Source organism: Macrobrachium rosenbergii, chromosome 10 (genome assembly GCF_040412425.1).
Source record: "Macrobrachium rosenbergii isolate ZJJX-2024 chromosome 10, ASM4041242v1, whole genome shotgun sequence".
In the NCBI taxonomy this organism is placed as follows: Eukaryota; Metazoa; Arthropoda; class Malacostraca; order Decapoda; family Palaemonidae; genus Macrobrachium; species Macrobrachium rosenbergii.
In genome coordinates this window covers 75,559,707-75,582,399 of record NC_089750.1, presented here as the reverse complement: position 1 = coordinate 75,582,399, position 22,693 = coordinate 75,559,707, and the positions used below count along the sequence as shown (strand labels likewise).

The 22,693-nt window shown below is 36.7% G+C and overlaps 2 long non-coding RNA genes across 2 annotated transcripts in view; one reads left to right on the top strand and one right to left on the bottom strand.

Annotated features, from left to right (window-relative positions):
* Positions 1-11,078, top strand: part of LOC136842914 (uncharacterized) — a 196,133-nt gene extending 185,055 nt beyond the window's left edge. The window contains exon 3 of the long non-coding RNA XR_010854375.1: positions 9,634-11,078. This is a non-coding gene — a long non-coding RNA (uncharacterized lncRNA). The remainder of the gene's footprint in view (positions 1-9,633) is intronic.
* Positions 11,079-13,997: 2,919 nt separating this feature from the next.
* LOC136842911 (uncharacterized) overlaps positions 13,998-22,693 on the bottom strand; it is a 177,075-nt gene continuing 168,379 nt past the window's right edge. The window contains exons 2-3 of the long non-coding RNA XR_010854374.1: positions 18,730-18,862; positions 13,998-14,964 (exon numbers count right to left, since the gene is read on the bottom strand). This is a non-coding gene — a long non-coding RNA (uncharacterized lncRNA). The remainder of the gene's footprint in view (positions 14,965-18,729; positions 18,863-22,693) is intronic.

Genomic DNA, 22,693 nt, shown 5'->3' with positions numbered 1-22,693 from the left:
AGAATCGCATGACGACGTAGCATTTTGAACTGCATTTTTCGTAATTCATTCCTTGAATATTTTTAGCCACTGTGAAATCAGAAATTGTCACGGGGCAATATCGAAACTTCAGCGGAACAAATTTTAAAAGTTGGGGGGACTCGAAATTCATAAGGAATATCACATGATTGAAATTTTCCTTTTTTTTTATTTTCTCGTCCGCACATGAAAGGGAATTATGTGAATGACTGCACATTAATGTCAAAAAGAGATAATAAAACGGTGAAACATCTCTTTCCAAAGTCCTTCTGGGGCTAATACCTGTAATCCGTCTGCACTCTGTCAACTCGACGGGAGAGAGAATCCAGTGACCTCGTATTTGGGACGGGAAAATGGTCTCTTTTGATTATAATTATGAATTTATTTATGGTACAACCACAGACGCCATTCTGCTCTTTAGTTCCCCGGGGGCTTTGTCCAGAGGGCAGCACCGCTGACCGGGTCTGCATAAGCAGACAATAGAAATAGTGACACAAACTTCTAAAGCACCCAGAAGTGGATGACGCAGTATGAATATTCATTATTATTATTATTATTATTTAGAAGACGACCCCTATTCATGTGGATAAAGCCTTCAGGGGTCATTGACCTGAAATTCAGGCTTCCATTGACCTGAAATTCAGGCTTCCAAAGAACATTATGGTGTTCATTTAAAAGACGTTACAGAAGATAATTGGCAATACAGAAAGAAGGGAAGTACGTAAGTACAACGTGAATTGTTTTAGGGTAGTGTTACTTTGCATCTTGGCTTGAACTTTTTAGGTTCTAATGGCACGACATCCTCGGGGAGACTGTTCCACAGTCCAACGGTGCGAGGAATAAAGGACCTCTGGAGCTAAGAAGTTCGACAACTTGGCGCATTTACTGCATATTTGCGCTGCTGTTCGGCAAATCTGGTCGCTCTCGGCAGGGAAAGGGGATCGTGAATCAATTGTGAGAGAAAAAAATATCTGTTAAAATGAAACTTAAGAAAAATTGGTAAACAAGAGACCATCCGTCCATGGTCCAAATCACGGCTGCTAACATTAGGAAACAGGAACCTACCACCGCGAACCACTCTGTCTAAAGGAGATAAATCTCTGTCAGAAGCAGACAGACATGAACACTGGAGACATATTCGAAGCATAAGCATTTCAGTCCTTTTTTTTCTGCAATCCTGGGGAATTATAGTATCTTATTTTGTCAGTATCGTTGTATCGTTGAGGTAATTGTAACCAAAAAGGGAGTTTTCGTGACAAAAATACTCAGAGAAACAAGAGACTGGGACTAGGTCAGAGGTGTTGCCATCTATCGACAAAATCTAGACTAGTTGCCGATTCCAGTGTAGTCAAACGCAGTCTTTATTTCTCTTTAGACTGTTCTTCGTTTATTCACCAAACAGGAAACAAAAGTATCTGGAAGTAGAAAGTTTGTGACTTGACTCATTTGACCTGAAAGAACTCTGAATTTTTCGTCAACTTGATTAAGTCGTTTGGAGGTTAGCCTGTTAAATATCCATTTGGGATATTACTTGGACGAGATAGAGAGAATGAGAGAGAGTAACCCTCCATCTTTTGCCAAACGCATTTAGGAGAAAAAGCACCTATTACTGCCCAAAGCGATTTAAAACCTATTGAAGGTCCTACTTAATATGCACTTGCCTGTGACATGTCCGTGATCCCCTTCAAAATTGGAGTAGCAAGCCAGTTCACTTTTCCCACAAAATTTACCAAGACACTCCATTTTGGAAAGCGTTCTGTTTATCTCTGTAGATAACACATATGCAGTAATTTCTGCCGTTGGAACTTTCCTACGTAATAGTAAATTATATGTGTTCTATAACTACTACTCTTTCGAGGCAAGAGTTAGTTAAGCTGAACGAGCACATTCACTAGTACTGCTACGCCGATTATAACTAAAATATTTGTCCTGTTGTATCACCTTGAATCCCACGGTTCTCCAGATTCTTTTGGTTGTGGGTTATTAGTTAATTTGTTCTTTTTAATAACTCTCAGGTAATTTAGGCCACGATAATGATGGTCTAACGCAAATTATCTTTGTTGGAGGAACTTTTCCTGTGTGAAGCACGTGATTGAAACCACTGGGTTTTATAAAGGCTAAGACGTAATGTGTAACACGGTAATGGATGTAGAAAATGTAATCTTACTTTTTTGTTTATATTTTTCTGTTTGTGTTGTATTTAAGTGTCCTTCTTGATGGAAATACTGGCACTTGGGCCTTTCCGAAATTATTGGTTGAATCACTTTTTTTTGTTTATTTGGATAAAGCATTCGTTTGGATTACAAAGCATGATGCAAGGGGAAAGATGCTCCAGGCCTATGCACTACGACAAACTAACTGTCGCTCTTTCGAAGCCAATTTTGCACAATTGAAATTTCTAAGGAAACCAGATCCGTGAGATCACGACAATCGGTGTCCTAAATCACTATTTCTTTATTTGGTTTGAAGTTTCCATTTACTTGTGATTATGGAAAAAAAAGTTTAGCTAATTTTCACGTGGAGCCGTTGTTGAAACCAACAGTAATGTATAACAGCAGTGACATTTATTCTGTCATCCATCTAAACATTAAAATGAAACTTCTGCAAGAGATTAGTTATTTTTGGAGGAGCGGATGCTTTGTACCTTAGTCTGCCATTAATCGTTTTCTATGATTGAATTTTCTGAACGTTTTCTTTTAAGTCAATTCGACCATAGACTTGTATAGATATAAAGTATCGGTCTGTCATCGTCATCTCATCATCAACATCATATGTTTTATACCTGTTGGAAATTTAAATATTTAAATAACGCTGAATATCGGAAACAGATTGTGGGACCAAATTTCCGTTCGGACACGTGGTCTGGCATTGGCTACGACCTAACCAAAACGACCTTAATCTTACTTTATTTTTAGATTTTCGTACCCTGACGTAACCAGAACTGACGTTCCTAACTTGAATTAGGGCACCGTGCCCTCACGTCAACCGGGTACTTAAAGAATGTTACTTTTCGTGGTAAAAATTGTCGATCGGAAAATTGACGTGGTCGTAAGAGCGTGCCCCAGTGTGTTCTTTAACTTTTTCATGGTGGATGCCCATTCTGGTATTGACCAGAGAGCTCTCAATATCGTCGATCGAGAGAGACAAGCTTTGTAGATATAGCCTATATATATATATATATATATATATATATATATATATATATATATATATATATATATCTAATATAATATATATATATATATATAGAGAGAGAGAGAGAGAGAGAGAGAGAGAGAGAGAGAGAGAGAGAGAAGAGAGAGAGAGAGAGAGAGAGAGGGCATATGACATATCCGTTTAGTGTTATTCTAACCTAACGCTTCAACAATTCAATTTTGTGTGTGTGTGTGTGTGTGTATATATATATATATATATATATATATATATATATATATATATATATATATATATATATATATATATATTCCCTTCTCATGCTCTATAAACCAAAACAAATTTTGAGTGAAGTTTAACTTCCCTGGAGAAAAAAACCTATCCCACGATGACCCAAAGACCTCCGTTTAACTCTTCGAAGATCGCCCTCATTTTTGCCGCCAAAGTTTCATATCTCAACTTGAGGTAATCCTCAGGGCTCGAGAGTCAATTAAGATTGGGAAGCTTCGAACTCTTTTATTATTGTGGCTCATAGAGTCGATGATGGTGATGACTTTTTTCCTTTAGATGCAGCGATGGTGGCTCCCAAATGAGGTTCACTGTCGGTTTTAAACATAACTAATGTAATTATTATTTTTTTATATGCTAATTTAAGCATCGTCAGACTTACATATTTATCAGGGACATATTATTAATTTCATAGTTCACATATATAGTATGTTTAAGAAAGGATATCTAATTGTACTTTGTACATGAATATGCTTACTAATTTAAGCATCGTCAAACTCTCATATTATTAATTTCATTCTTCATATAATATATATATATATATATATATATATATATATATATATATATATATATATATATATATATATATATATATATATATATATATATATATATATATATATTTATATTTGTATGTATATGTATATATATATATATATATATATATATATATATATATATGTGTGTGTGTGTGTGTGTATAAGAAAGTTTATCTAATCATATATATATATATATATATATATATATATATATATATATATATATATATATATATACATACATATATAAAAGAAAGGATATCTAATCATACTTTGTAAATAAATATATAAATCAACATAATATTGAACTATACATAAGCACTTAAATGGCGTATTCCAACAAGAAACTGGAGCCCCTAGGTAGGCCTACTGTGGCCTGATTATAATCACCCTCCTCTCTCTCTCTCTCTCTCTCTCTCTCTCTCTCTCTCTCTCTCTCTCTCTCTCTCTCTCTCTCTCTCTCTCTCTCTCTCTCCTGTGAGAGGCCTGGGTTTGATCCCTTTAAGATGTATACAGATTTATTTTTAGATTCTTTCCATCGCTATTTGAGGTTGTCGCCATGGCAGCATCCACTGTTTGGGCGGTCGGGAAGTTACTCAAAACTAATTAGTACTGGGTGCTCAACTTCCCCAGGTAACTTCTCAGGATACTGATTAGGCACTCAGGATCCAATTTCTTTACGTGAAGTTGTGGGTTCGATCCTAGTGTGGAGTACGGAAGTCTTTCTATGTGAGCCACGCTTATATAATTTGACAGGTATATTTGAAAAACAAAATTATGGAGAGAGTTATTCGAGAATCTATAAATATTCTTTGAAAACTCTGTCCATAATTTTTTTTTTTTATATATTTTTACAGTTATGTAATTGTGGATTTGTTTTTTCAATAATAATAATAATAATAATAATAATAATAATAATAATAATAATAATAATAATAATAATAATGGGAAAAGTGACGGACTCCTAAGGAGGCAGGATGCAACCCGGAACCCCACACTATAAAAACCACCCAGTCCAATAGGATGACTGGATGACCCCCTAATAATAATAATAATAATAATAATAATAAAAAATAATAATAATAATAATAATAATAATAATAATGAACCAAACAAAAACTTCTTTCAGTTTTCTTCTGAAGATGGAAAGAGAAAGCCACAAGATTCCTGTGTATAACTTGTTTACTTGTAAATATTTACATATGTAAATATTTACAAGTAAACAAGTTATACACAGGAATCTTGTGGGTTTCTCAATAATAATGATAATAATAATAATAATGGGGTGAAATTAAAACCCTTATCTTGAGTGCAGATCTTAGTTTATCGTTAAAAACGCACTTATAACATCTAAAAATATTATATTTTTACCAGTAAAGCATGTTTTTACCAATCATCAAACTATTACCAATATGTACCAAGATCTGCACTCAAGATAGGGTTCTAATCCTTTAGAAGTTTTCAGTAATAATCATGATAAGTTTACTGCCCTGCCCCGCAAACTTGCCATCATCAAAAAAAAAAAAAAACCTGCACCAACAGCCATTACAAGAACGTCATCATCAATGACTTTACCCCAAAACGGCAATTTGCCCAACTGCTTCCAGCATCAAAGCAACTTAATGATTAGTTCTGGGATGACGTCAGCGCAAGAGACCCCTTTTCCACGATAACTGTTGCGTAATGGCTTCATCTCATATGCATCCAGTCTCATTTCGTTCATTTCCAATCGTCTGAGCCGTTATATAAATACGGTCGTACCCCTCTCTCTCTCTCTCTCTCTCTCTCTCTCTCTCTCTCTCTCTCTCTCTCTCTCTTTCATGGTTTTGGAGCACTGCCGTTTTTTTTTTTTAACAAGTTGTCATGAAAACTACGAGCAAGATGACTTTGCCAATAGATGTTAATTATTTTTAATAAAATTTAAACAGTAACACGTTACATGAATTGCTTAAATTACTTAAAATTAAATATACCTGTAGCATCTTTTGTAAATGTATTTTTTAATTCCTCTATTCGCCGTAAGATGCCCCCGGCGTCGAGGTAGGTGTCAGTGTTACCAGATTTCATGAATAAGTAATCTCGTAAGTCATCAGATAATTTTTCTGAAATAAACGAGAGACCATATAACTTTGATCGCATTTTAAGTCAAATATCTATATTTGGGATATTATAATTGCTATGAGAATGGGTTAATGTCATAATTAGGAAATTTACAATGTTTAATAACGTATCTTGAGGGTGTTTTGAAGTTTAGGGTATGGTCCTAATTCAATCTGCGGTCTACCTGCCTATAATGAATTCAGCTCCCGGCAACAAATATGTAAGTTCTTCGTATTTTGAGTTTTAAGATGAATAATTGTATTGCGAATGCTACAGAAAGCGATGATTTAGATAGTTAGATTGATGCATATAGAGATATATTGACGTAAGAGTTACAAACTGAAGTAGTTTATGTTCCAATTCACTTAAAAGGGTTGGGATGTCCAGGCTTGTAGTAGTGGACATGATGAAGGTTGGCCATAGCCACAAATTTCCGGTTTTAAAATGGAGTCTGTTTTACCTAAATGAATGGCCGTTTGCATACCGTGTATTAGTATTACTTATTGTTATGGGAAGTGTCCGAGTTGTTAGGTAGGTCTGTGGTCTTGTGAATGGCAGCTGGGTAAAGCCTAGGCTGCAGGCTTGTAGGCCTATGATGGGTTTAATCTTTTGAACAGAATATTTTTGTGTTTGGATAATGTGACAAATTTTGACAAGTTTTTTGGTGGTTTTTCCTTGTGTTTAAATTAGTTTTAACTCCATTTTTCCCGTAGGGGGGGTTAGTGCCATCAGTGCACCTCACAGGGTACACTGTAGGCATTACTAAAGGTTCTTTGCAGCATCTCTTTGGCCCCTAGCTGCAACCACTTTCATTCCTTTTACTGTACCTCCATTCATATCTTTCTTCCATCTTGGCTATCCGCCCTCTCCTAATAATGGTTTCATAGTGCAGTTACTGAGAGGTTCTCCTTCTGTTACACCTTTCAAACGTACCCACCCTCAATTTCCAGCACTGAATGACCTTATAGGTCTCAGTGCTTGTCCTTTGGCTTAAACTCTATATCCCATTAACTCTGTTTCTCTTAATTATGGTTCATCTTCTTGGTAGCTTTGTGGACATTGATGTAAGCTCGACTTTGTTTTGTGGTTGCAACGGACACAGATTATCAGGCAAAGGTCTAATTAACTAAAACCAAAAATCCCTCATAAGAAATAAAGGCCATACTGCAGAATAGTTGCACGTATTGTTCTTCTAGGCCGTGTGTGAAGACACGTGGGTTGTTTGTTACATGCCCCCACTGTCAGGGTTAGGTCACTGAGGCCTGGAATAGGTTAGGTTAAGGAGAGGTCAGGTTAGGATACGTCCGTTTTGAAGCATGTCTTTGATCTGCTTTTTAAACAGGCCACTAAGGGAAATAGTGTGCACAATTGTTCTGAGCTTTTACCCAAAAAATTCACATTTAATGTGAATTGTTACTCAGCAAGGGTAAGTGTGAGGTGTGCATATCACAAATAGAACTAGCAGTTTGCCGGATCTGAAAGAGGTTAAATGTGGACTTGCAAACATTACAGCTTTCAATTCTTCACAGCTTTGAAATTTTATTCTAGACCATTGTAGTGAGGAATATGCTTATACAGCATTATGTCAGGTCCCTCCTGAAAATATGAATTACCATTGACTTTTTGTCCCGCCACACAGTAGTTGCAGCGCTCAATTCACTGCAACATTTTTACCCCAGTAAGAATGTTGGATGATGATTCAGAGTAAGTATAACATAATCTAAGGCCCATCACCGTTGGCTCTTAAATAGGCCATTATGCTATCCATGACTTATTGGAGTTGCAAATTTGTGATGTTCATATAAGGCCTGTACAACTCCCCTCAATAGGAACATAAGTACATGTAAAGAATGTGGAGATGTTGAACTGTGGCCACAAGATGCTAAGATCTATAAACGTACATTTAACAGTATTGTTCAATTGAAATAAAAAGTGTTTCCTGGGGTTTATTAAGGCATGATTGACTTGACTGTGTTGGCAGAGTGCATGCCTAGTATTGGCAGAGTGCATGCCTAGTATTGGCAATGGTTAGGCCATATTGTAAGGTAATCTTGGTTACTTTCCTGGACTTTTAGCCCCAACCAACATTGTCATGGCTGTAATTGGTTGACAGAGGGTTACTTATGAGGAAAATATTTAAGGAGGTTAAGATAAGCATAAACCTTTAGAAATTGGGATGCCTTGCAGTGTTGGATATATACTTGTACATAACTTTTTCGAAGGGCAGATTTTACGTTACTATCAATATGAGCTCACCAAGACCTCGTTAATATTTGACACTTATAAGGGTCATATGCCATATTAGTTTGACACTGACCTTTTCAAATAACTTATCAAATGATGTATGTAATGCCTTGTGCTCAATAAGTTTGGCTAGCCTCGTGGATGAAACAATTTTAGAACCTGTGTATATTATGAAAGAGGCCACTGTAGTGACGCGTTCCTGTTGTTAAAACGCATTGTATATATTCTTTTACGCATCTTTGGTTTTCAAATATCCCCCCTCAGAACACTTACGTAATGACCCCTGTCCAGAAAACTGTATCATTGTGGTCTTGAAGAGGTAACCTAACCTAACGTAACCACAGAATTTCTTTGGCCTCTGCTTGGACCCAGTTAACCTCTTTGTTTTGGGTGAACAAAGCTGAAAAGGTTCGAAGCATTAACGTATTTTTAAATGGAAATTCTCATGAAACTTTCAAATTTTCAAATTTCAAAAATTTTCAAAAATTAAGTCTCCCAGTCTTCAAAAGTGCAGTCCTTTCAGCCCCTATGGTTAGGGCATAGCCTGTTACACAACAGGTAGGCTAAAATAGTTTGCTAGTGTTCAGTTTCAACAAAGTTTTAATAGTGGCTTTGATTGTCATAATTTGGTGATTAGACTCAAAGTTATTGTGGTGTGTCTTCCTTCTATTAAAAGTTAAAGTGGAAATATTATATGGAACATGAAAATTATTCTGAATTATGTATTAGTAATCAGGGACAGATAAGTACACAGTTTTTCCTCCTAAAAGCTTATTGTATTCTTGGTAATTTTTCGGAAGACTCCAGCCTGCCATTTTTGCATGAAAAACCATTTTGGGTTTTTCGTGCAGAAATGGCTAGGGAATGATAGGGCACTAAAAGAACCTAAAAATACCAATCTAACGTAACCTAGAGGTGTTTACTGGTTACAATTTTGCCGTATTAGCCATGGAGCGGGGTGGGGGGCTGGTATTGTCTTACCTTATAAGTTGTAATTTGATTAATTTTTTTCTCTATTATTAAGCATTTGCAAAGGTTATGTATTGAGAAGAAATTTTTTGTTTTGATGTGTTTTACCCAAGAAAAATGTCAGTTATAATGTTGGAGGTGGCTGGAGTCTAACGAAAAATAACCGTAATTTTGAAGTTGCAGTCAATGTGATTTTTCAACATTTTTCTTCTACCTATTTGCAAATGTTTATGGACTAAGAGTGGGCCTGATTTGAATCTTCAATGTCATTCGTTTATTGGTAAAAATCGTTGCTGATATATATTTCGAAATTTTTCAGGGATTATCACCGTATGACGAGATTCATCAGCAGATGACCCAAATTGATAGCAGGACACTCAAAAGTTCCAAAAGGTGAACAACGTTACGAGGGAGTTATGGTGAGGTGTCCCACTTTGAGTGTTGTGAAATCATAAAAACGATTATTATAACTATTGCAACATTTAAATACTTTTGCAAATGCATCATACGTACATCAGAGTACATTGATTTAATGCATTTTCTTAAACAGATTTTATAATTGATAATTAAGGGTGGAATTTAGTATCTGCAGATTGTCTGTTACACAAAGAAAAAAGTATGGATACTGGTCTTAAACAGATCGTAAATTGTGACCACCAAGGGTGGACTTTATTATCTGCAGATTTTCTGTTACACAGAAAAAAGTATGGATGCTCATTAAGTTTTCCCAGATTTGCATTCCTCCATTTTGAAAACCACATGCATTTTGTTTCCTATGTAGGCTTTTGATTTCCTCAGGCCAGGTCCGGGTAAAGCTTCCAGGTGCCTATCTTAGATTAATTTTGAATGTACAATTGCACTTGAGTACATACAGCTTAGCTGTAGAATTTTATATGTACAGTTGCACTTGAGGATATAAAGATTATCTGTAGAATTTATGTACAGTTGCACTTGAGTACTTACAGCTTATCTGTAGTTCACTAAAGTGACGACCCTCTAAAAGTTATACACGTATAGTCTTTAGGAGCAGTGATAAAATGAATTATGTCGGTGTGGAAGAAAACTGCAGAATACCTTTTGCCTTGTAAGTCAACATTTGACCATATTGGTCGAGAACCCGGTCAGCTCCCTCATTGAGGATGAACAAAGATTGAAAAGAATTCAGATTTGAGACTGTGGAAGAGGTCTGATTGTTAGATGATCATGTGAAATTTTAAATATTTCAGATTTCGAAAGAGTATGGAAGAGGTCTGATTGTGAGATGACCACGTGAAACTCATAATAATTTGTTAAACGAAGCCTCTTATTTTGCATCAGTGTCCTCCTTTCAGGCCCTCTGATTAGGGCACACGTCTGTTGTACCCTTGGGAATGGTTGGCAGTGTACAGTCACAGCAGTTGTGAAAGTACCTTTTGACTGTCATAATTTGATGTTCCGTCCGTGGATGACAGGTTTTGGGTATTAGAAGGCAAAATGTTAAGTATTCCATGACTGTATATTATTTGGAATAGTGTGTATTATTTGGAAAAGTATTATTGTTTGGAATAGTACTGTATATTTTGGTCTAGGACTTTTTGGCGTAGATTTTTTGGCAGAGTTTATTTAGGCGTATGTTTTTTTGGCAAAAGAACATTTTGGCGTATGTTTTTTTTGGCAGAGGACATTTTGGCTTACGTTTTTTGGCAGAGGACATTTTGGCTTACGTTTTTTGGCAGAGGACTTCTTGGCGTAGATATTTTTTGGCAGAGGACATTTTGGCGTATGTTTTTTGGCAGAGGACATTTTGGCGTATGTTTTTTTGTTTTTTGGCTTACGTTTTTGGCAGAGGACATTTTGGCTTACGTTTTTGGCAGAGGACTTCTTGTAGATATTTTTGGCAGAGGACATTTTGGCGTATGTTTTTGGCAGAGGACATTTTGGCGTATGTTTTTTTTGGCAGAGGACATTTTGGCTTACGTTTTTTGGCAGAGGACATTTTGGCTTACGTTTTTTGGCAGAGGACTTCTTGGCGTAGATATTTTTTGGCAGAGGACATTTTGGCGTATGTTTTTTTTGGCAGAGGACATTTTGGCGTATGTTTTTTGGCAGAGGACATTTTGGCTTACGTTTTTTGGCAGAGGACTTCTTGGCGTAGATATTTTTTGGCAGAGGACATTTTGGCGTAGTTTTTTTTTGGCAGAGGACATTTTGGCGTATGTTTTTTGGCATTGGCGCACAAACATTATGGGAGGATAACAAATACATTAAAAAAATTTTATTCTAAAAAGCATTAAAATTGAGTTTAGATAGTACAAAATAAATTCAACGGAATTACCAAACTGCAAATCATCATTTTTAATTTCATTCGAAGTCATGAGCTGTGATGCCTCGCAGGTATTCTAATGGTTCTCTTGTTCCGTAATTGGACACTATTCTCCTCATTCTTTCATCCGCGTTTTAATATTTTTCCAGCTTGTGTTGTGGAGAATGACCAGCTATTAATTGCTCGTAGTGTGCATCCCTTCCTTTCTGCACTCGTTTAATGTGTAATGGCAGTCGTCTAATGGTCGTTTAGTTTAACAGCTGAGCAACTTAAAATTTTCTGTCGCTACAAAGGCTGTTTTTAAATGTTGTTTTTGTATGTAATGAGAGTCATCTAACTGTTGTTTTGTTTAAAAGCTAAATAAGCTCAATTTAGATAAAAAGGCGTTTTTAAATTTTGTTTTTGTATGTTATGAGAGTCATCTAATGGTCGTTTTCATTAAAAGCGAAATAACCTCAAATTTGCTATCAATAGAAAGGCTGTTTTTAAATTTTGTTTTTGTATGTAATGAGTCTTTTTCTATGTAATGACAGTCATCTAGCTGTTGTTTTGTTTAAAAGTTAAAAGCTAAATAACCTGAAATTAGATAGAAAAGGCTGTTAGATATAGAAACACCTTTAAACAGCAAGTTAGTGACATGCTGCAAATAAAATATGCCAAAATGTCCTTCGCCAAAAAACGTATGCCAAAACGTCCTCGCCAAAAAGTCACATTCTGTGTATATATTATTTGGAGTTTGTATAGTATTTGGAATGGTGCATATTATTTGGAATAGTGTATATTAACTGGAATAGCATATATTACCTGGAATAGCATATATTACCTGGAATAGCATACTGTATGTTACTTGGAATTTGTATATTATATGGAATAGTGCATATTATTTGGAATAGCACATACTATTTGGAATAGTGTGTACTATTCGAAAAGTGTATATTACTAGGAATAGTATTATTATTTAGGATTGCATATTGGTATTTAGGACTGCAAACAATTCCGGACTAAGGACAGTCGATTGTAAATTCAAAACAGACGGAGGTTATAGAGTTCTCATTATTATATATAGGTTGGTACTTTGTTTTAATAGCAGCAGTGTTTGGGTTAATTTTCAAAACAGTTTTTATGCATCTGTTTACAAATGTTTATAGACGAGTAGGCTCAAACTTAAATTTCAATTTTGGGGGGTAAAACTCATTGCCGTAATGTAATTTGAAAAGTTCTTTTCAGATTATTTCTGTATGACAAGATTCATCTGCAGATGACCTACATCGATAACAATGGAACCACAGTTCTGATAGGTCGAGCAATACAGGATTTATGGTCAGATATCTCCACTTTTAAGTTTTTGTTTCATGATGAATAGTTTTATTTTTCATTGAAAGATATAGAAGCAGCCCAGCAGAAATTCTTTGTATGATTTTCTGTTCTCTCCAATTGTTTCTCCTCCTTGTGGATCGCTTTTAGCAAGTTTCCAAATAAAGGATTGATTGATAGGCCATAGATAGATTAACATACATATATATGATTTGGAGAAAAAAAATTAACTTTAATTACTAAACAGTTTTTGCACTAATTAGTCTTCACCAAGGATCACCTTATACAATCACCTATTACCCAAAAATACAGTCCGTAGTGAAGTCGTAATTGCGTTTTTATTCCAGCCAATGACACACTGGTAGTAGGAACCTGGTTTTAAGTCACCCTGGTGTGGGGAGAAAGACTAAGTCGTAACTGTAAACATACGAGTACATCTGTCACCTTTTACTCCTGGTTGTCAATCTGATTTCTTGGTCTTGAGGTATGTTGATTTGTGTGTGTTTTAAAGTATACTTGTATCCATAGCTTACAAGTCAAAGTTTGGTTTGCACTTTGGTAATTGGTATCATTCTCTTTTTGTATTTTCAGGTTTCGGTTGTCATGGCTGAGAAAGTTCATCTACACTCCATGTCTACCCTCTCTTTCTCTCTCTCCTGTTCCTCCATACAGGCGACTTAGTCCCTGGTTCCCACAGCGTTGTTATTAGTTGGAACTGCTTGGGAATGGAAGAAACACCCTTATTAGTTGCAACTGCTTGGGAATGGAAGAAATACCCTTATTAGTTGCAACTGCTTGGGAATGGAAGATTCAACACCCTTATTAGTTGCAACTGCTTGGGAATGGAAGAAACACCCTTCATGCCTTCTGAAACGCTTCGCAGATCAAGAATAATTATGCATCTACGATTTCTGTTATTTGAATTTGGGGCTTAGCAGTGCGTCTTACCCTTTACTTTCTTCAGTTCAGGTCTAGGTAAGTTATTAGAAATCGAGTCTCACATTTTCCTTCATGATAGTATTTAATTTTAAATGCTTCAAAATCTGAATGTAATAAAAACTCCTGCCCTTTCTCATGTTGCTTTATTTAGTATTTTATGGTACATGTTGCTTTATTTAAATAATTTCATGGTACTGTACATGAACTGGTTTGCTGACACAGCTTGGTTGTCAAGCTAAGTTTCATAAGCATCATCATAGTGACATCAAACTTTATTCATTTTGAACTTTTGACTGAGATTTCTTTTGGCTTTTTTTTTTTTAACCAAGGCTGTAAAATTAACAAACCAACGAATTTGAAAAAAATATGCAAAATGAATAACTTCTGGTGTTACTTTCCAGGTGCAGAGATTCAGCAGCAGTGTAAAACCTGTGAAGAATTGGGGAGCACGGCTGAAGATAAACTCCCAAACAAGCAAGCGAGTTGGAGGAGGAAAGGTGTGGACTAGTTCAAGTAATAAAGAAGAAACTTGTGTGGAATAGTTGCAGTAACTGAGCAAGAGTGCTACTGTGCAGAGGAACGTCAGGACACTTGAGGAAAAGCAGTTGTGGGGCTGACACGAGAAGGATTCTACTAGAAGCATAGTCTAAACTTTGATTCAACAATTTAAGAACTAAGATCTCCGATGGCCACAGAGCTCATCAGTCTGTTGAATCGTCATGATGTATTTTAAACATCTAAAAGTTCATCGTTGCGTTGAATGATTAGAGTTGGAAGTAAAAAGTTCTTCATTGAGCTGAATGAGATTTGGTTGACAGTCCAAGTCAAAAAGTCGTCCTCGACTACCTTTGGTGTCTTTTTATGGCTTGGTGGTTCTCCTCTTGGTTAGTTAAATGTGTCCAAGTTGAACTCTCTCTCCCTGGCTTTCTGTTGCTGGAGTCTGTCTGTCTCTTGCTGTCTTGATTAGTTGACTCTGTCCAGGCTGAACTACTCCTCGACTCTCACTTGAGCTGGAATCTGTCTTCCTTTTGCCTGTCCTCGTGAAGTTCCAGGCATCCTGGACAAGTCTAAGTTGATACTCACTCACTGCGTACTCTGTAAACAATAAAAGACGAATTAAAATGAGCCCTCCTCAATAAAACAGAAATAAATTTTTAATTTTAATCAGCTTTCATTTCACCATATGAAAAACTGTGTGTTCACTCTGATACGTGTATCAATTTTTACTCTCGTGAGAAAAATAAGAGTCTTGAGAAAAAAGGAGGGCTGCCTTCCCTTCAGGATTTTTCATACTAATTCATGCTAAACCCTTCATGCACACGCATGGACATTTCTGGACTGCATCCCCTGAAATTATGTAGGAGAGCCATCTGCTACAGGCCTGTTTCATGCGTTCAGAATACCGACAAATGGCTGAAATAAAATCTTAGCTCATTTCACACACTTAGTATAAGAGATGATTTTACTGACAGGACATGCCTGTAAGAGAATAAAAATCCAATGTCACTCTTCCCTCATATAAAAGTGTCACCCCATATCACAACATTAAACAGCTTCTCACAAGAACAAGTGTTATACAAAAGACATTGGTCTAGCTCTTGAAACCAGCAACTCGTGACCAAGAGATTAAAAGTCTCAGTGAAGCTGAAGGGAACTACTACATTTCAAGGGAAGGCACCAACCAACCTTTTTCTGGGACCACAGATTAATCTTACAGCCATATGCAAATCAAAATGAGTACAGCTACATGAATGGTCACTTCTGTGTCTTACAATATTGCACAATTCATTCTCATTCACATACCTTGTCCACTGAATCCTTGTCCACTGATTCAGGCTTAATAGTCAATGCAATTACTGAAGCAGTATAGTAAGAATAAGAACTCCACTGCACTCAACTCCAGGCAGGCACAACTAGCTGAAGTGCTTCGTCTGATCTAGGTAGGACTAGTTACAGTGAGCTTATAATTAGGGAGAGGTATCTGAAACCTTACTGACTTAGGAGAGAGAAATGACGCTACCTTGGTAACTGTCAGCTTAACAATGGGGAAGCAATACAACTCTATAAACAAACTGTATACTGGAACAAAATGGCCACCAAACTCCAAACAAGAACTGGCCAAAGAATACTTTACTGAAAAGGAGAGGTCACTCCTTCAGGAGAACCATCACCTTTGTCCCATTATGAAAAATGGAATGAAAGTTTCAGATAAAAGAATACCTCCTCTAGGGTACAAATGAAGTGGGAAGCAAGCACTACTGAAAAAAATAATGGTGTGCTACTCATTGCGACGCGAAAAAACTGACCCAGTTCCATTTAGAGTCGATCAAAATCCAAAGGCATTCATTGATGTTAAGATATTTCAAAAGAAAAACTCGTACTTGCAAAAACATTGATTAAATAGGCAATGGTTTAGCATCTTAAACAAGCAGTGACCTGGAAAAAGGTAAGTCTGAAAACTTCCACAAAATTCTCCAGCCATTCTCATTATATCATGTTGTAAGGCGTATAGACAGCAGAGGGAGGAAAATGACGCAGGAACATTTGGTGAAAAGCCAAACGAATGCATAAAAATAAGGAGAATTGTACACTTAATTGGTTTCATACAGTGCAGGCCAGGATCTGAAGGTCTGAAATTTCTCATCTTACTCATGCATATGCATTGACTGTTATTACACTATGGTATAAGGTTTTGAAATCTTAATTAGCCATCAACAGGCAAATCACAGACGAACATCTTTCAGAAATACGCTCTTGAAATAAAATTAAAACCTTGCATCCATTTGCTTGTACCCTGAGATGTATGAAAGCAATGTCTTAGTAACTACATTACACGAATTCGTCATGAGTTCACAAAACCCTATATTTCTATTCTCATTCGTGTCACAGTTCAAGAAAATGTTATTACACTGGAAAATTATGTTCCGGCTTTTTAACAACAAAAATACCTTCACAACAATCCAATATTTTGCAAAAATATTTGCAGTCCTTACCCAGATGCGCCATCACCCACCCCCGCCCCTTGAATCTGCTAGTGTGTAAAGCCAGTAAATTTGAAAACGCATCTTTGGGGGGTTACTCTGAAGCAAACAGATTGGACCATTTTAAAAGTCAATGATGGTACTAAGTGCTACTCTGCTAACAAGGAAGATGAGATAAAGTTTTGAAGCAGACAAAGCTGATTTAAAACCATACATTTGACATTTTTGAGCCTCCCCATACATAATCAAATGTCTCAAAAGAAATTTAGGCAACTACTTGTCATGAAGTGGAAATGAGTAACTTTGAATACCAAAAATTTACACCAACACGTGAAAATCACTCTGTTGGTAAGAGCACTAGCAAGGCCAGTACCACGCTCGTAAGGTTAGGTTAGGTTAATTTAGGTTAGGCAATTACATCCAACAGACAGTCTTAGAACATTAACACAAGTAACAAAAAACATACAAGCAAATAAAGACGTATGTAGACCTGTGCTTGGGACCAAGCAGCGATTTGAAATCAATATTTAAGAGCACACAACCTTCAATATTACATATACCTCATGATACATGTCAGCTTTTTGTTTTTCAGGAATTTCAGGTTACACAAAATAAGGTTAAGTGGAGTAAATGATAGACACTCACTCACTCACTCTCTCTCTCTCTCTCTCTCTCTCTCTCTCTCTCTCTCTCTCTCTCTCTCTCTCTCGATTTAGAAAGCTTGCGTAACAGAACGCATTACAGAGATGGGACTCGCCATATCCACATAAATTGAAGAAAAACAGAATTAATGAGGGCACAGTATGCACAAAGGGATGAAATAACAATAGATGGAGAAAGGATTAATGAGGTTCAACCTTTTAAATATTTAGGAACAATGATATCCCAGTCCTGGTTCTCTCGAGTCGTAATTTGGTGATAGACTAGAAAAAAAATTTAAATCAAACAATGGGCAGGCTGAATTAGATTTGGAAATTAAACAGACTGAAACTGCCTCCTATGAAAGTAGGAATATACATAAGTCTAGTATGATCTGTATACTTATTCAGACATTAATCATTATGTGACAAGAAACTATGTCCAAAAGATTGTCGATCTGAGAATGAAGCTCTGAGAGAATATTAGGAGGCACGTGGCAAGTTACATTTAGAAATACTACCATGTGGGACATTACTGAGGTTCTGTACATAGACGAGACAATGATAAGGAAATGGAGATGGGTTGTCCTTGACCTTTATACTACCCTGGGAGAACAGTACAAGTGTCAGCTGGGGTTCTATGGGCACCAGAAGAGTTGGAAAGCCCTAACCTAACTGTATGAGGCCTATGAAAAGGGAAGCTGAAGATGTGTGGAGATTTGTGGAAGATAAAGCACAGAGAAGACATCATGAGTGATGATAATATTAGGATCACACTTAGTTAAACTTTAACCAGTAAGATAGCCTGATAAAAATAATCCATGAAAGCTTATTTCAGTCAAGTAGTCTTATATAAGCAAAATATTAAGTTACACTGGTTAATTATATCCACTAGGGGAATGTAGTCATACACTATATGTAAGGATGTAATTTGCTACCCAAGGTAGATAAAATTATATCTGCAGTCTGTCTACTGCATTGATTATACTGTTAAGTTGTTACACATACCAAGAGATTTCTACACCTCAGTACAGCAATGCTCATTGATACAGCACTTGCCTAATAGAAGGTTGAACTGCAGAAGACTAAAATAGTCTCCACAGACAGGCAGATTTCAAGTCCCATTTAGATATTTCCTAAATATTGCTTTCTTTTAGGCTACTGTTAAACATTAGATAATTATAATAATGAAAATTTTAAATACAGTTCTCTCATTGTATATATAACTACAATTTACATACCTAAGACACGCCTGTAGGCCACTTGCAATGAGGAAGAATTGCAAGAATCCATTGCATGGGAGATGTCATCAACTTCGGCTACGTCTAACTACAGCCGTTCAGTAACTGACGCAGCTGGCCTGCCAGGGCTTATCTGAAAACAGCAACCAATATATCACAATTCCGAGTATGGAGATAGACATTGTAGCGATTAAGAATAAATTTTAAAAAATCCCAGTCATGTTGGTAATTAAATTCTTCTGTCCTAGCCCTTTAAATCAAATGTTAACTAGTCAACACTGAAATAAAAATTCACAAACTGATAGACCTACATATCAGTTGTACACAGAGGATAGTCACTTACAAAACTGGGCAGACAGGCACAGTTAAAAGTATCAGTCGAATAGACACATGACTTGTCAGCTAGTCTAGTAACTTGTGCTAACTTCTTAGGTCATGCTAAACTAGACCTCGCGTGTGGTACCCAAATCTGCTTTGAAATGGAGGGCCACGTTCAAAAACGGTTTAGCAAACAAATGGCATAATGCCAGTCCTACTCAAAAAATGATCAAGCATATTTTAAGGCCAAATGAAAAACCTTCACTACTCATTAAATGCAGCCAAGCCTACTGGAGGATAAGCCAAGCAATCCATATCCTAGAACTAAGTAGGACTACCTTTCCCTAGATCCTAATGGCTACCTCCCCAGGAACCACATAAAAAATTGCAAGAACTTAAAAAAAAAAAATTGCATAGTCGACACTGATTATCAAATAGGCAAAACCCATTTGTTCAAGACACCACAGGGTTCAGAGGTTCAAAAACTGCCTGACTACTTTACTTTTAAGTGTTCCAAAACAAAAACTTTGTGTAAGTTACAAACACATGAACACCACACTAGCCTAGCCTAGCCTATCAGGATTTATCAATAAATCTGTTACCCATTTGTATATGTAGGTCATACATATGCAAAGTCAGGCCATAATCTGGGACAGATGCAAAAACAATATATATACACATTTCCAACTTACAAATTTACCGTCACAAACAAGAAAATCTAGAATTAATATGACTCCATACTCCTTAGAAGGAACCAAGTAACAAACAGTATGACCAATATTAACGAATCCCTGAGTCCAGAATTCTCCTGATGAAATTGTAAAAAATAACTATATTATCCAGTTATTAGACCGTAAATGATTATAGTATTTACATAACCTCTTACATAAATTTATAATAGTGGATGTGCGCGTATTAATAAGGTCCCTTATTAACTAAAATCAACATTTATTTTAATTAAATATCCAGGGCCAAAGGTATTGAATTTCCTGCCATCTGGCAACACTACCACTGAACTTAACGCTGGGGTGACATCTGACGGCAGAGAGTGGAACTACTGATGAACTGAACAAGAGGAAAGCAGTATTTTTAAAATGCAGTATAAAATATTTATAGTCATGAATTCAGTGAAGTGATGACTAATATTATATGTATTATGGTTTCATAGGATTTTTTTCCGAAGTGTTTTGATAAAAGAAAGTTCTTAGTAGTAGCAAAATTAGGACATTCCCTTTGTAGCTAAACTTGAAGCCTTACACTATTTGATACATTCGCATATAGTATGAGTTGAAAATTAATTGAAAACTGATCTCTGTAATTTCAAATACAGGTTTACTAATTACTAACACTATTATTTTCCTTCGTTCACATGGATATACGCATTCGAGAATAGTATATTTTACTAATTATGGAATTGGTACATTAGTTTTGTGTAGTTTTCTTTGCCCCCCACAAAACACCTTGGCCCCACCTACGCCGCCCCACTGATGGAATGCCAGCTACGCCACTGAGAGTCCTATATCCCCCCAACAACCACAGCTGCTCCCACATTCATTACTCGGAAGTAGGCTTGTTTCAAAGGAACACTTAATTACATAATTAATCTATCTGGAGCCATGGAAGCCATTAAGTGAACATTTAACGATTGCGAGTTAATTACATTCAGCGTTATGTTAATTTAGAGCAATTAGCGTGAATTAAGACGTCTTTTGCCGAGACATTAAGAGTCTATATGGACTTTTGCTTAATGTGGTTCGCTATAATAATAATAAGAAAAAAACCGTAGAATTACTGGGAGGAAATATAGGAGTTTCAAATACATAACAAGAATAGTACTGGAATGTAGAATTTAGGCCAAAAGGCCAAGCATTGGGACCTATGAGGTCATTCAGCACTGAAAGGGAAATTGAGAGAAAAGGAGGTTTGGAAGGTGTAACAGGAGGAAAACCTTTTGCAGTTGGACTATGAAACAATTGTTAGGAAAGTAAAATGGAAGAAAGAGAACATGAAAGGAGGTACAGTGAAAAGAATGAAAGGGGTTGCGGCTAGGGGCCTAAAGAAGGGGCCCCTGCAAAGAATCTTAAGTAATGCCTACAGTGCACCACGTGAGGCGCGCTGATGGCACTGGGCCTACCCCCTATCTACGGGGAAGAACAGTATTGACACTGGTTATTACTGGGGAAAATCAAAACGATAAATTGCTATATAACAAACTCAAGAACGGGATGCATTTTCCCGGGATGTAACCGAGTACCGAGACCTTGAAAAAAGCAGGACGCCATATCTTAAAAAATAACCATACAGTTTTCTTGAAAATAATCTCATTATGTTTCCCACACTCAAAATACTATAAAATTACTAACCTAACCTAACCTAACCTAACCCAACCTAACCTAACCTAAAACCTAACCTAACCCACCTAACCTAACCTAGGAGCATGGCCAAAAAAAAACGGGGCTGGTGCAATACCAGCATACATCTAAGGAATCTGCGGCCGGGATTAAGACTGAAATGAAAAAAAAATGGAAGGAACCTTTATGACAACATTAGCTATTGTGAATTTAAAGATTTTTCTGCATACAGATTTAAACCCAACAGGTCAATTTTTGGCTTCAAGCCTTCGACGGCTAAAAGATCCCCAGTTTAAATGACTCCATTAACTGAAGGTATAAAATACGCCTGAAAACGATAAGAGAGAGAGAGAGAGAGAGAGAGAGAGAGAGAGAGAGAGAGAGAGAGAGAGAGAGAGAGAGAGAGAGAGAGAGAGAGCAGCGGAAAACATAAGGAACTTATCCCCCACTTAAAAGACATATTACCATTAGAGTGCAATATAACATGGAATACATTGTAAAAACTGAGAGAGAGAGAGAGAGAGAGAGAGAGAGAGAGAGAGAGAGAGAGAGAGAGAGAGAGAGAGAGAGAGGTGTATGACTCAGGGGTAATGGGCAAAACATCAAGGACACCGTGAGCTATAACCGGAGGAAAAAAGGTCACCCCAACGAGACGAGAAAAAAAAGGTCGGCCTGAGGTGGCTTCCAAAAATAAACAAGGAACAGGATGTTGTTGTTGTTCCTTGTGGGAAGCAACAAGTAGATCATTATTGTTGGTGTTGCTGTTCTTGTCGTTGACTGTTGTTTCGTATTTTTTTCTGGAGAATCTCTGGACAGAGCGAGTGAACTAGGCCTATTGAAATTATCATTAGTGCTATCATTCGAACACGTGTCCTTTCATATTCATAATTGCAATGATTAGGCCTAAGTGTCTGGACTGTTTACAAACGTGTGGGTGTGGGAACGTGAGCGAGAGTAGATTATGTAGGAGTGTGGGCGACCGAGTGATTGTGGGTGGGTATGGAATATAGACCAGAAGATTGTTTAACGCGGGGATAATGTGGGAGTATACTTATGGGAAATAATGTGAATGTGCATGGAAATGTGGCGTAACATCACGTTTGTGGGAGTACAGATCACAATGTGGGGGATGTACAAAATATGAGAGAATGTGGATAAGTAAGGCACTGTAATTATAATGTGGGTATTACCAGTTATGTGGGCGAATGTTAAATGCAGAACATGGCTGCGTTTGGAAAGGTCGAAAAAAAATGTATAGTGTGGGAAATGAATGTGAAAATGGGGAGAGGGGGCAG